Source organism: Pseudorca crassidens, chromosome 8, assembly GCF_039906515.1.
Source record: "Pseudorca crassidens isolate mPseCra1 chromosome 8, mPseCra1.hap1, whole genome shotgun sequence".
Classification (NCBI taxonomy): Eukaryota; Metazoa; Chordata; class Mammalia; order Artiodactyla; family Delphinidae; genus Pseudorca; species Pseudorca crassidens.
In genome coordinates, this window is record NC_090303.1 from 70,765,730 (window position 1) to 70,775,890 (window position 10,161).

Consider the following 10,161-nt stretch of genomic DNA (forward strand, 5'->3'; position numbering starts at 1 on the left):
TGATATGAATATTAATCATATAAACAAAGGAAATGAACAGCTTATTTGAATGAAGTCCTTTAGTCCAATAAGCTATTTTCAAAAGCATTTGGAAAACCATAGAGTTTTTGAATAGTACCGATGAATATGTTAATGACAAATGGTTATTTATTTACTAAAGAACTCATAAACATTTTCTAAGAACCACAGCCCTACTTCACTACCCTGCCAGTCAACAATGTGACTATAGGTCCTCACGCTATAAGCCCCACATGCGCCCTCCAGTTAGTGTATATTTATTAAAGTTAATCAATTTTTTCTTTTCTCTCAAATCTATAAATATAAAAATAGACAATAATTCTATTGTAAAAGACTATTTTGACAGATATTCAGCCTTGTGAGTTAATGAAACTAATAGTTTCCTTTGGCTTGTGATAATTTCAAATGCTTTGAAACGATTCGTAGATGGTTGGATAAATTGGTTTTTTTGTTTTGTTTTGTTTGTACAAACAGCTGGTTTATTCTTTTGATTTATTGTATGTATTAAAAGTTACTTCCTTGAGATGGCACATTGGCAGTTTTGCTGTTTCCTGACACTGTGAATATTTAAAAACAAATTATTTTTGAAAGTTTTATCATCCAGAAAGAAACAGGAAGAATAAGAGTTTTTCTACAGTTGAAATGGTAATTTTTCAAAAAACGTTGAGAGGAAAAAATATAAACCATTCTTGATAAAGCAATGAGGCAGTTTCAAATTAAAATTACAAATTTAAATGAAGTAATTTTATAAAATATTGAAACTAGCTAAAATTACATGCATAAGTATTTAATCAATAGTAAGAGATGAACAGCAGTGGAACTTAAATATGATAGGATTTATCAACAATAAATAAACATTTTTAGTGCAAATAGTGCAGGAAAATTTCTCAAAGCAAAGATCATAGCAATCATTCTAATCTGTACAAAATTAGTCTCAGTTCTGTATACAATCTATATAGTTTATCTATGAATTCAGCCGCTGTGATGAAATGCCAATTTTCAAATCATAAACATAAATGTGCTTAGTTTTGTGTCCCATTCCTCTCTTGGCAGTTCATGTTTTCAGGAAAATCTACAGTGGAGCATGAAATTGGCTGTGCATTGCTATCACTTGTTGAAGTTTCTCTCCCTTGGCTCTTCTACAGTGGCAAATAGTTTTCTTTTCCATGAAGCTACTGAGAAAATCATCTATATCAGTTTTTCCCTCCATGAAATCTTCTGCAGTATTATCAGATTCCTCCTCACCTTCATGTGCAGCTACTTTCAATTTTGCCTATTGGGCACTCTCACTACAGCTCTTGCTAAGTTCGTGTTGCCTTTGCATCTTCTTTTCAAAAGTTGATTTCTTTTGTGTAAGTAATTCATACTCATCTAAAACAGTTTGCCTTTTGGCTTGCAAGCTGGGCTCCAAAAGGAGATGTTTTCTTGCTAGTTCCTCAGTACTTTTTACTAAGTCATCCTTGTCAGTAATAATTTGTTTTAGTTGAGGCAAAGTCAGAAACTGTTCTAGTAATACCTCCTCTTGTTCATTCATATCTGTAAGTTGTGATACACTTAGTTCTGAGAGTTCTGGAAATGCATCAGGGATATCAGGCATCTTGTAACCAAAGGCATTTTGGCTTATCGGTGCTGAAGTGTCTGTTGTGGGAATTGGCAATGGCAGATTTGAAAGGACACCAAATGAAGGAGCAGCAGAGCGGATTTGGCTGTTGTATAGCTTGTTGTTGAAGAGGAAACAGTGTCAGCAACAGATAAAGAACTGATGGTCCTGGTAGCTTCTTGTGGGGAATATGGAGGAAGAAATGGAAAACCCTGAGAAGCATAAGGAGGAATCCCACCTGGGTTACTGTGCAGGTATGGGAATGCTGTTGAAGCAGGAACTGAAATTGGAGGATTCTTCCAAAACTCATCCAATAGACTCTGAATAATTTTCCCAAGGTCTGAGCGCATTGTTAAAATTGTTTCCTAATGAAGAGGTAACATACACTCCTTGTTTATCCACTAAGTGATGTCGTATTGGTGGATAAACACTGATCACTGGTTTTTCCTGAGGAAATTGTGGAGGAAGCAATATATTAATGCTAATTGTCAGGGTGTTTACAGTGAATGGCAACCTGTATTCCACATCTTTCTGTATTTCAGCTACACTGGGGTGTGCGTTCCAGAGGGACTCGATCAGGTGCCACTTCTGCTGTTGGAGGCTGGGGAGACTACCGCGGGGTCCCACCGCAGGGGAGAAGGTGCTGTTGGTCAGGGAAACAGCCAGCTCATCCTCCACGGGTGCCCGGGCCCGAGGCCCTAGAAGGCTCTGGCCTGCTTCTCCCAGCTGCTCAGCGCGGCGGTTCTCCACTGACAGAGGGGGAGCGGGCAGGGATGCCCCAGCTCAAGTGCTGGGGAGCCGCGTCTTCTCTAAGCAAGCCAGCCGGGGGTCCTAGCTCAGGGGGCCATGCTCTGACTGGGGACAGCTGGAGACAGGGAACTCGCCGCCTGGGACTGGCAGTCCTACCTTCACGGCCCTGACGGCCCAACCAGCCGATAAACTGAAGTTTTCAGATAAGGTTTTATTTTACTGTTCTTAGGACAATGAAGGTAAATCAAATTGTATAATCTTAGAAGCTAAAATAATAAAATTTGGAATACAAATACAAAACGCTGTCTATAATATGAGCTAGATCGTCTTTTATTCCCTGTATGTAACAGGGCCTGGCTCATTGTGAGTGCTCAAGGAATATTTTCTATAATGAGTGAGTAAAATATAACAAATTATTCACACTTTTTTTTTAATACAGAAGGTTCTTATTAGTCATCAATTTTATACACATCAGTGTATACATGTCAATCCCAATCTCCCAATTCATCCTACCACCACCCCATCCCCCCGCCACTTTCACCACTTGGTGTCCATACGTTTGTTCTCTACATCTGTGTTTCAATTTCTGCTCTGCAAACCAGTTCATCTGTACTATTTTTCTAGTACATACATTTTCCACATATATGCGTTAATATACGATATTTGTTTTTCTCTTTCTGACTTACTTCACTCTGTATGACAGTCTCTAGATCCATCCACGTCTCAACAAATGACCCAATTTAGTTCCTTTTTATGGCTGAGTAATATTCCATTGTATATATATACCACATCTTCTTTATCCATTCGTCTGTCGTTGGGTATTTAGGTTGCTTCCATGACCTGGCTATTGTAAATAGTGCTGCAATGAACATTGGGATGTATGTGTCCTGTTAAATATGTTTTTCTCTGGGTATATGCCCAGTAGTGGGATTGTTGGATCATATAGTAATTCTATTTTTAGTTTTTTCAGGAACCTCCATACTATTCTCCATAGTGGCTGTATCAATTTACATTCCCACCAACAGTGCAAGAGGGTTCCCTTTTCTCCACAGCCTCTCCAGCATTTGTTGTTTGTAGATTTTCTGATGATGCCCATTCTAAATGGTATGAGGTAATACCTCATTGTGGTTTTGATTTGCATTTCTCTAATAATTAGTGATGGTGAGCAGCTTTTCATGTACTTCTTGGCCATCTGTATGTCTTCTTTGGAGAAATGTCTGTTTAGGTCTTCTGCCCATTTTTTGATTGGGTTGTTTGTTTTTTTAATATTGAGCTGCATGAGCTGCTTGTAAATTTTGGAGATTAATCCTTTGTCTGTTGCTTCATTTGCAAATATTTTCTCCCATTCTGAGGGTTGTCTTTTCATTTTGTTTATAGTTTCCTTTGCTGTGCAAAAGCTTTGAAGTTTCATTAGGTCCCATTTGTTTATTTTTGTTCTTATTTCCATTACTCTAGGAGGCGGATCAAAAAAGATCTTGCTGTGATTTATGTCAAAGAGTGTTCTTCCTATGTTTTCCTTTAAGAGTTTTATAGTGTCTGGTGTTACATTTAGGTCTCTAATCCATTTTGAGTTTATTTCTGTGTATGGTGTTAGGGAGTGTTCTAATTTCATTCTTTTACATGTAGCTGTCCACTTTTACCAGCACCATTTATTGAAGAGACTCTCTTTTCTCCATTGTATATCCTTGCCTCCTTTGTCATAGATTAGGTGACCATAGGAGTATGGGTTTATCTCTGGGCTTCCTATCTTGTTCCATTGATCTATGTTTCTGTTTTTGTGCCAGTACCATATTGTCTTGATTACTGTAGCTTTATAGTATAGTCTGAAGTTAGGGAGTCTGATTCCTCCAGCTCCGTTTTTTTCCCTCAAGAATGCTTTGGCTATTTGGGGTGTTTTTTGTCTCCATACAAATTTTAAGATTTTTTGTCCTAGTTCCATAAAAAGTGCCATTGGTAATTTTATAGGGATTGCATTGAATCTGTAGATTGCTTTGGGAAGTATAGTCATTTTCACAATATTGATTCTTCCAATCCAAGAACATGGTATATCTCTCCATCTGTTGGTATCATCTTTAATTTCTTTCCTCTGTGTCTTATAGTTTTCTGCATACAGGTCTTTTGTCTCCCTAGGTAGGTTTATTCCTAGGTATTATATTCTTTTGGTTGCAGTGGTACATGTGTTTCCTTAATTTCTCTTTCAGATTTTTCTTCATTAGTGTATAGGAATGCAAGAGATTTCTGTGCATTAATTTTGTATCCTGCAAGTTTACCAAATTCATTGATTAGCTCTAGTAGTTTTCTGGTGGCATCTGTAGGATTCTCTATGTATAGTATCATGTCATCTGCAAACAGTGACAGTTTTACTTCTTCTTTTCCAATTTGTATTTGTTTTGTTTCTTTTTCTTCTCTGATTGCTGTGGCTAGGACTTCCAAAACCATGCTGAATAATAGTGGCAAGAGTGGACATCCTTGTCTTGTCCTGATCTTAGAGGAAATACTTTCAGTTTTTCACCATTGAGAATGATGTTTGCTGTGGGTTTGTCATATATGGCCTTTATTATGTTGAGGTAAGTTCCCTCTATGTCCAGTTTCTGGAGAGTTTTTATCATAAATGGGTGTTGAATTTTGTCAAAAGCTTTTTCTGCATCTATTGAGATGATCATATGTTTTTTTGCGTTATGCGGGCCTCTCACTGTTGTGGCCTCTCCCATTGCGGAACACAGGCTCCGGACACGCAGGCTCAGCGGCCATGGCTCACGGGCCCAGTCGCTCTGCGGCATGTGGGATCCTCCCGGACTGGGGCACAAACCCACGTCCCCTGCATCAGCAGGTGGACTCCCAACCACTGCGCCACCAGGGAAGCCCGATCATATGGTTTTTATTCTTCAATTTTTTAATATAATGTATCACAGTGATTGATTTGTGTATATTGAAGAATCCGTGCATCTCTGGGAAAAATCCCACTTGGTCATGGTGTATGATCCTTTTAATGTGTTGTTGGATTCTGTTTGCTAGTATTTTGTTGAGGATTTTTGTATCTATATTCATCAGTGATACTGGTCTGTAATTTTCTTTCTTTGTGACATCCTTGTCTGGTTTTGGTATCAGGGTGATGGTGATCTCATAGAATGAGTTTCGAAGTGTTCCTTCCTCTGCAGTTTTTGGAAGAGTTTGAGAAGGATGGGTGGTAGCTCTTCTTCAATGTTTGATAGAATTCATCTGTGAAGCCATCTGGTCCTGGACTTTTGTTTGTTGGAAGATTTTAAATCACAGTTTCAATTTCATTGCTTGTGATTGGTCTATTCATATTATCTATTTCTTCCTGGTTCAGTCTTTGGAGGTTATGCCTTTCTAAGAATTTGTCCATTTCTTCCAGGTTGTCCATTTTATTGGCATACAGGTGCTTGTAGTAATATCTTAGAATGCTTTGTATTTCTGCCATGTCTGTTGTAACTTCCCCTTTTTCATTTCTAATTTTATTGATTTGAGCCTTCTCCCTCTTTTTCTTGATGAGTCTGGCTAATGGTTTATCAATTTTGTTTATCTTCTCAAAGAACCAGCTTTTAATTTTACTGATCTTTGCTATTGTTTTCTTTGTTTCTATTTCATTTATTTCTGCTCTGATCTTTATGATTTTTTTCCTTCTACTAACTTTCGGTTTTGTTCTTCTTTCTCCAGTTCCTTTAAGTGTAAGGATAGATTGTTTATTTGAGATTTTTCTTGCTTCTTGAGGTAGGCTTGTATAGCTATAAACTTTCCTCTTAAAACTGCTTTTGCTGTATCCCATAGGTTTTGGATCGTCGTGTTTTCATTGTCATTTTTCTCCAGGTATTTTTTGATTTCCTCTTTGATTTCTTTGGTGATCTCCTGGTTATTTAGTAACGTATTGTTTAGCCTCCATGTGTTTGTGTTTTTTATGTTTTTTTCCCTGTAATTGATTTCTAATCTCATAGCATTGTGGTCAGAAAAGATGCTTGATATGATTTCAATTTTCTTAAATTTACTGAGGTTTGATTTGTGACCCAAGATGTGATCTATCCTGGAGAATGTTCCATGTGCACTTGAGAAGAAAGTGTAATCTTCTGTTTCGGGATGGAATGTCCTCTAAATATCCATTAAATCTGTCTGGTCTATTGTGTCATTTAAAACTTCTGTTTCCTCATTAATTTTCTGTTTGGATGATCTGTCCATTGGTGTAAGTGAGGTGTTAACGTCCCCCACTATTATTGTGTTACTGTCTATTTCCACTTTTATAGCTGTTAGCAGTTGCCTTATGTATTGAGGTGCTCCTATGTTGGGTGCATATATATTTATAATTGTTATATCTTCTTCTTGGATTGATCCCTTGACCATTATGTATTGTCCTTCCTTGTCTCTTGAAACATTCTTTATTTTAAAGTCTATTTTATCTGATATGAGTATTGCTACTCCAGCTTTCTTTTGATTTCCATTTGCATGGAATATCTTTTTCCACCCTCTCACTTTCAGTCTGTATGTGTCCCTAGGTCTGAAGTGGGTCTCTTGTAGACAGCATATATATAGGTCTTGTTTTTGTATCCATTCAGCTATCCTGTGTTTTTAGGTTGGAGCATTTAATCCATTCACATTTAAGGTAATTGTTGATATGTATGTTCCTATGACCATTTTCTTAATTGTTTTGGGTTTGTTTTTGTAGGTCCTTTTCTTCTCTTGTGTTTCCCACTTAGAGAAGTTCCTTTAGCATTTGTGTGGAGCTGGTTTCGTGGTGCTTAATTGTCTTAGCTTTTGCTTGTCTGTAAAGCTTTTGGTTTCTCCATCGAATCTGAATGAGATCCTTTCCGGGTAGAGTAATCTTGGTTGTAGGTTCTTCCCTTTCATCACTTTAAGTATATCGTGCAACTCCCTTCTGGCTTGTAGAGTTTCTGCTGAGAAATCATCTGTTAACCTTATGGGAGTTCCCTTGTATGTTATTTGTCGTTTTTCCCTTGCTGCTTTCAATAATTTTTCTTTTTCTTTAATTTTTGCCAGTTTGATTACTATGTGTCTCGGTGTGTTTCTCCTTGTGTTTGTCCTGTATGGGACTCTCTGTGCTTCTTGGACTTGGGTGACTATTTCTTTTCCTATGTTAGGGAAGTTTTTGACTATAATCTCTTCACATATTTTCTCAGGTCATTTCTCTCTCTCTTCTCCTTCTGGGACCCCTATAATGAGAATGTTGTTGTGTTTAATGTTGTCCCAGAGGTCTCTTAGGCTGTCTTCATTTCTTTTCATTCTCTTTTCTTTATTTTGTTTGTCTTTATTTTGTGAATTCCTCCATTCTGTCTTCCAGGTCACTTATCCATTTTTCTGCCTCAGTTATTCTGTTATTGATTCCTTCTAGTGTAGTTTTCATTTCAGTTATTGTATTGTTCATCTCTGTTTGTTTGTTCTTTAATTCTTCTGGGTCTTTGTTAAAGATTTCTTTCATCCTCTTGACCTTTGCCTCCATTCTTTTTCCAAGGTCGTTGATCATCTTCACTATCATTATTCTGAATTCTTTTTCTGGAAGGTTGCCTATCTCCAGTTCATCTAGTTGTTTTTCTGTGGTTTTACCTTGTTCCTTCATCTGGTACATAGCCCTCTGCCTTTTAATCTTGTCTATCTTTCTGTGAATGTGGTTTTTGTTTCACAGGCTGCGGGATTGTAGCTCTTCTTGCTTCTGCTGTCTGGCCTTTGGTAGATGAGGCTATCTAAGAGGCTTATGCAAGTTTCCTCCACACATTTTTGATGTCTAGAAGACATTGTCAGTTTGGAGAGATGTATTCTAAGTCTTTTTCTGTGGCTCAAACTGTATATAGTTAAAAATACATATTTAAATTAACTTGGTATATAGGATTAAGGGCTTTCTGACTGGTGTGCATTTTGTAAGCCAACTGTACATTAGCAGCAAATACTATAACAATTTTTACTTATATACATATGGATGAAGAAATACCAAATAGTGAAGTAAATCATGGTGCACCAACCAGATTTTCTATATCTAAAAAATCTTGTGATATGTTTCAACAGCAAAAAGACAAATAACCAAATTTAAAAACGGACAAAGGACGTGAATAGACGTTTCTTCAAATAAGATATATAATAGGTACATGAAAAGATGCTCAACATCACTAGTCATTGGGAAAATGCAAATTAAAACCACAATAAGATATTACCTTATACCTGTTAGAATGGCCATTATCAAAAAGACAAGAGATAACAAATGCTGGCAAAGATGTGGAGAAAAGGGAACCCTTGTGAACTGTTGGTGGGAATGTAAATTAATGCAGCCACTAGGAAAAAGAGTAAGGAGGTTCTTCGAAAAATTAAAAACAAAGCTATCATATGATCCAGCAATTCCACTTCTGGGAATGTATCCAAAGGAAACAAAAACATTAACTCAAAAAGATATTTGCAACCTTGTGTTCATAGCAGCATTAGTTACAATAGCCAAGATATAAAAACAACCTCAGTGCCCAACAACAGATGAATGTATAAAAACGTTATGATATATATATATACAATGGAATATTACTTAGCCATAAAAAATGAGGAAATCCTAACATTCTCATCAACTTGGATGGACCTTGAAGGAGTTATGCTAAATATGTCAGACAGAGAAAGCCAAATACTGTATTATCTCAATTATATGTGGAATCTAAAAAGAAAACAAAGCAAAGCAAAACAAAATAAAAACCAAACTTATAGAAAAAGAGTCAGACTTGTGGTTACCAGAGGTAAAGAATTGGGGGAGGAAAAATTGGAGGAAGGAAGTGGTCAAAAGGTACAAACTTCCGGTTATAAGATAAATAAGTACTAAGGATGTGATATATCCAATACAACATGATGACTATGGCTAACACTGCTGTATGATATATAGGAATGTTATTAAGGGAGTAAATCCTAATTCTCATCACAAAGAGAAAATTTTTTCCTTTTTTCTTTCCTTCTTTCTTTTCTTTTTATTTTATGTATATGAGAAGATAGATGTTAACTGAATCTATTGTAATCATTTCAGAATATATGTAAATCAAACCATCCTGCTGTATACCTTAAGTTTATACAGTGATGTACGTCAATTATTTCTCACCAAAACTGGGGGAAAATCTTATGAAAGATAGAATTAACTATTTCAATTGTATTTCAAGGACAAATAGAGGGGAAATGCATTTAGGTTGTAGTTACTGGGAATGAAAACCTTCAATACATTTTTAAAAAATTTGAGTTAATTAGGTCTACAACTTGGAGCCATAAGAAATTGCTTAAACACCAAGTTTTCTTACAGAATTAATAGATGCTGGCAGAATTTATAATTAGTCATATTACCTGGTGTTGGTAGAGTCCATATTCCCATTACTTTCTTTCCTTGTTTGTATGGATTTCATTAACAGAAATGTATTGGGGAAATGTACACAATATTAAGTGAATAAATGAAAAATGATGAAGGAAAATGATTTTGTAACCTATTTTTACAGTTGAATGTTCTGGTTTATTCATTTAGCAAATATTTATTGAGCACTTACTTTGTGCTGGGCACTGTCCCAGGACTGCAGATACGGACACAGTGGAGCCCAAGTTCCTACCCTTATGGCACTCACATCCTAGAGTATCAGGCTAGTCCTGATGGAGTGCTTAGTTAGTGCCTGGCAGAGTTCTACTACATTACACATATTAACTCATTTAATCTCCACAAGTGCTCTATATTGTTGGTGTTATTATTATCCATCGTCATTTTACTGATGAGGAATCTGAGGGTCAGAGAAGTTGAGAAACTTGCCTATAGTCACACAGTTAAT

General features: G+C 36.5%; 1 pseudogene; it reads right to left on the reverse strand.

Moving 5' to 3' along the window:
• Positions 1-712: 712 nt before the first annotated feature.
• Positions 713-2,289, reverse strand: LOC137228617 (vacuolar protein sorting-associated protein 37A pseudogene; annotated as a pseudogene).
• Between the last annotated feature and the right edge of the window lie 7,872 nt (positions 2,290-10,161).